Source organism: Vombatus ursinus, unplaced genomic scaffold, assembly GCF_900497805.2.
Source record: "Vombatus ursinus unplaced genomic scaffold, bare-nosed wombat genome assembly UNPS02012179.1, whole genome shotgun sequence".
NCBI lineage: Eukaryota > Metazoa > Chordata > Mammalia > Diprotodontia > Vombatidae > Vombatus > Vombatus ursinus.
In genome coordinates this window covers 11,432,558-11,438,117 of record NW_020951957.1, presented here as the reverse complement: position 1 = coordinate 11,438,117, position 5,560 = coordinate 11,432,558, and the positions used below count along the sequence as shown (strand labels likewise).

The 5,560-nt window shown below is 35.8% G+C and overlaps 1 pseudogene; it reads right to left on the bottom strand.

Annotated features, from left to right (window-relative positions):
- Window positions 1-3,689: 3,689 nt before the first annotated feature.
- LOC114039713 lies at window positions 3,690-4,086 on the bottom strand (annotated as a pseudogene).
- Between the last annotated feature and the right edge of the window lie 1,474 nt (window positions 4,087-5,560).

The window sequence follows — 5,560 nt, the reverse complement described above, 5'->3', positions numbered from 1 at the left end:
GTCACTTAACATTTGTTTGTCTCAGTTTCTTCAACTGTAAAATGGGAATAATAACAGCAGGGTTGTTGTGAGGATCAAATGAGACAGTATTTGTAAAAAGCACCTGGCACAGAGTAGGTGCTGCATAAATGCTTATTCCCTCCTTTCCTCTATTTGTGTTTCCTCTATTTCCTCTATGATTAGTGTTTCTCTGACCATTTATCAGTGACATTTTAGAGAGGATTTTGGTTTTTATATTAGATGAGGTCCATTCCAATCCCAAGATCCTACAAGTCTATAACATTACTACTGACCTCTCTTTCAGGCTTTATAGCTGTATTTCCAACTACCTATAGGACCTGCCTCCTCCTTGCTGAGAAGTAGAACAGGGTAGTTGGATAAGGCTGAGATTTGGAGACAATAAAATCTTGGTTCAATCACACCTCAGATACTTACTAGCTGTGTGACTCTGAAAATCATCCAACCTCTTTTTTTTTTCCTTTGCTTCCTCATTTATAAAATGAAGAGATTGTATTTGATGGCCTCCAAGGTCCCTTCCAGGTCTCAAATTATGATCCTTTGATCTCTCCCTGAATATGCCATTGGCACATACATCTCAACATGTTCAAAGCAAGTTTATTATTTTCTCCCTAAATATTCTCTTTCTTCTTTCACTATTTCTGCCAGTAGAAACTGACTGGTGAGTCACTTAGTCTCCCATATTTGAAACCTTTGTTATCTTTGATTCTTTCCTTCCCTCTCCCTCATCTTTCAAATTGAATCCATTCTCAAGTTCTGTCATTTCTTACCTTCATAACATTTCTTTGCCTATATCCCCTTCTCTCTATTCCCATAATTACTACCTCAGGACAGGTTCACATTACTACATGCCTGGACTATTGAGATGACCTCCTTAAGGTCTTCCCCCATTCTCTATCTTCATCCCACTGCCATAATCATTGTCTTTATGGATTGATCTGCTCAAGCCTCTCCTCTGCTCTAAAATCTTTAATGACTCTCTCTTGTCCAGTGAATAAAGTTTGAACATTTCTCTCTGGTATTCAAGTACCTTTTAAGGCCAGTATACAATCTAATTCAACAAGCATTTGCAACCTTACATTTTCAACTTTATTTCATAATGTTCTTTGATACATATTCTGTGTTCCAGTTCAACTGGATTAATATTTGCTTCTTAAACACGCCCAGTATATCCCAGGCTTCTTGTCTTTATTTGTGCTGTTTGCTATTCTTGGAATGCTTTTATCTATCCCTTATCACTGATTGAATAATTTGCCTTCCTTGAAATCCCTACTCAAATACCATATGCTCAAAGAAGCATTTCCCATTCCTTTCTATTGTAACTATTTCTCCTTCTTGGAGGTTACAGGATAATTGAGGAATAAGGCATTAGCACAAATAGATATAATGCACAATATTGTGGTACCAAAAGGGTCAAAGTAAACATTTTATATATATGCCAAGGGGAAAGATCATTGCTAGTGGTAGAATCAGGGGAGGTTTCATGGAGAGGGTAACATATGAGTTAAGCTTTAAAGCTAGAAGTTTAAAACATAAAAAAGGGGAAGGAAGATAGGCAGGATTGTATTAACGGGTGATAAAGTAGACCAGTAGAGATGAACTTTTGATCCACTCTTCTCTAGATTAGTTTCCACTTTCCAGATTTACAGGATGGTATAATAGTATTGATAATTCACAAATTGTGTCTAATCCTCAAACTTCTTATATTTATTTGACTTTGGAATATGCTACATACATACTTTTGCATTAAATTTAATTTTTTAGTTTTATTTTAATCCAACAATTTACATTAGTTGTCTAATATATTTGAGGCACTGCAAACTAATATAAAATCTAAGTTCTGAACTAGATGACAAGAAGAAACCAGCTCTGCAATTTAGCACTTGCAATGGATAGTTCCAAATATGGGTAAGATATGGATTGGGAGTTCAACTCTACCATTTTGTGACAATGACCAAGTCACATGACTACTTTTGGTTGCTATTTCTTCATCTATAAATATATAAATTTATTAGGATAGGTAATCTCTATTTCACCTTGCATACGAAGCAATTTATGATAAATTGCCAAAATAAATGTGGACAAAGAGGTCTACAGGAAGACTGTTCATTCATTCATGTACTTAACAAACATTTATGAAATAGCTATTGTGTAAAAGATGTTTTCTAGATTTTAGGGATACAAAGACAAAAAAAAGTACAAAAGTCCCTGCCTTTGAGGAAGCTACATTCAACTGGGAGGAAACAAGAGCTAGATAGATAAGTAAATGTAAAATATATAAAGAAAAAATTAAAAGTAAATTGAAGGAAAATGGTGGGGGATGCACCTGGGAGTTGGGCCTTGATGGGAATCCAGGATTCCAAGAAAGGGAGATAAGGAAGGAGAGAATTCTAGGCACTGGATCAATCTATGTAAAATCACAGAGGCGGGAGGCAGAGTATCATTTATGAGGAACAATAAATAAGTTTATTTAGCTATAACATGTGAGAGGGAGTAATCTAAAATGAGTCTGGAAAATATAGGTTGGTGCCATATGGTGAAGGGTTTAATTGTCTTTTCAATAATCAACAAAGGGGGTCTTTTAATTTTATCTTAGAGTCAACAGGGAGCCATTGATGCTTCCTGAGCAAAGAAGTGATATAGTGTGGAGTATGGATTGAAGATGGTAGAAACTGGAAGCAGGAAGATCAATTAAAATAGGATTTTAATAGTTCAGGTGAGAGAGATTGAGGGACTGAACCAGGGTCATTGTCAAAAGATTGGAGACGTGGGGAAGGATGCAAAAGTTTTTTTTTTTTTTTGTGGAGATAGAATAGATAAAAATAATCCAATAATAATCCTTACTGATTGGGTATGGGGGTAATAAAGGATGGGGAAAGAGTCAAAAAAGGACTCCAAAATTGTGAATTGAGGTTACTGGTGCATACTCAAACAGAAAATGTTAACTTGATTGTTCTTAGTTCAGCCAAATCTATAGGGGAAGAGTAATATGGAACCATGGAAGGAATGTGAGACTTCATTGGGAGACTCTGGTTCAAATCTTGGTCCTGATTCATCAAAACTATGGCAAGATGAAATGGTTCTGAGACTCAATTTTTTAATTTATAATATATAATGATAACATATAATACACTTATTCAAATAATAATAAATAACACTACCTTGCTTGCAACCTTATTGGGAAGAAATCACGTAAAAAAAACTTTTTATGATATTCACCAAGTGATTTTATTTATTTATCTAGATGAGAGGATTTGGGGTCACAATCAAATCTTGGCTTTGCTACTTGTACTCTTTAGAGGTTTGTCCCTTTCTAGGACTCAGTTTTCTCATTTGTAAGAGGAAAACAATGAACTAGATAACCCCTAAGGGTCACTAAGAAGTTCATTATTTTTTTTCCTGTTTTTCTTTTCCAAGAGCCATTCTGAGCTATTTAATTTATAGAGAAAGGCGAGGCTGAAGGAGCTATTCTTGTTTATATGGAGTTATGGTTTTATTGTCCTTTTTGCTCTGTATTGAAAACATAAATAAATTCTTTACATAATTTTCAGCCAGAGGCTTGAGTATAGTGTTTTTAAAAAGTAGATCTCTTCCCCTCTAAGATTTGTTTCCTTTTGCCTTTGGGAATAGAAAGGCTTTTGGGTTCTTTTCATCATAAGAGTAATAACTTTTCAAAGAAGAATGGATTGAGATGTTACTGAGTAGGGACAGCTGACAAAAATCAGAGGGGATCCAAGTGGGATGCTGATTCCTACTTTCCCCCAATCAAGAAGCTACCCACCACCACTAAACTCTATTCTTTCAGAGGTCTCAAGGAAAGGCAACTAGTCTGGTGCATGTGTGGACAATAGCCCCATGGACTGGCACTTGTAGACAATTAATGCCAACCTTATTAGGTTCTCAGCAAGGTAGACCAAACTATGGAGGAACTTACGACTTGAATTCCAGGATCTTGAATGTGGCCAGAGTGGCTCTAAGTGCTCAGTTGTATTGCCAGGGTATCATATACACCATCATGGGGAAAATGGAGATCATGATCCTTGCTATGTGTGTCATAGAAAAGTTCATGGGGATCATATTGATGGAATTCATGGCTAAGTCCTTATAGCATTTCTGTATCATGATCTGGTTTTTCTCCTCCATGCTTGATTTTGTCACTTGTTTGTCCAAGAAACTCAAAGGAATTAACCTAACATTTTTGGTTGTTTTGGCAGTGAAGCTGAGACTATACAAGTGCTGAAGTCACCATTGCTTTCAGTGATGAGGAACACTGACCACTTTTCTGTGAGGTTAGTTCCCAATCCCTAAAAAGCACTTATGTTGTCTCAGATTCACTGCCAAAATAGTCAAAAATGTTAGGTTAGTTTATTTATCAATAAAGGGCTAGTAAGATTCAAAAAGACCTACATTCAACTCTCTCTCTCTCTCTCTCTCTCTCTTTGTCCTTCTCTCTCTCTCAGTCTCTCACACACACAAATACTATGCAACCATGTACAAGTCACTTATCCTCTCAGCAACTCTAAATAATACCTTAATATTTTAAGTTATAAAAAGAATTGGAGAGTTGCTGGTCTGTATCCATGGAGAGTCACCATTCTGGGAGTTCCTCTAGTGATGAAATCACATATCTGGAACCCCTCTCCTCACAACACATACACATATCACCTCCATTGACAGTGCACTATCATTAACTCTTTTTTCTGCTGTTTGCGCTCATCAGGGAAACCTGGACTCAAATGCTATGGAAATATTAGGAAGTCACATTCTTAGTAAAACACAAGAATTGGCACTATTAACAACACAAGAAAGGTGATTTTCAGGTTTTGATGAAGATATTTCTTTGAGTGTAGTGTGAGAAAACAGTTATGAAAAAATAATTATCCTGTCACTTCCTCTTTAAGCTCTGACAGTGAACTAAGAAGACTTGAATGCTTCTATATCTAGGGAAATTGACAACAAGCTGAAGCATGCATTCATTTTCACACAATCCAATTGATGGTCAGAAGGGAATTAAAAAAGCTCTAGTTATTTTCACTAAAATAATTTTAGATATTTTGTCTCTCCCCTTATTTCTCTCTTCCTTTCCCTCTCTCCATCTTTCTCTGTGTCTGTCTTTTTCTCTGTTTCTCTCTCTCTACTTCTATCTCTCTTTCTCTTTCTCTGTCTCTCTGGAAAAAATCAGTGATTAGATGTCCAATTGAATGAATTGAACTTACCCAGGAAAGAGTATTCTAGCTCATGTTTTCCTATTCTGCCAAACATGACAGTTAATATAATACAATAGTTCAATCAATCAATCAACAAATATTTACTAAACAACTACTATTTGCCAGGCACTGTTAGGTGCTAGGACATGTGCAAAGAATGAAATAATCTATACTCACAATGAGCCTACATTCTAATGTAGAAGACAATAAATACATGTGCATGTATATGCAGCATAAAATAAATAAATAATAATAAACTGTGGTTCAATACATAGTTGTTGTTTGTTCTTCCTCATCAAAGAGGAGCTTGACATTGGGAAGATGATGCCATGACT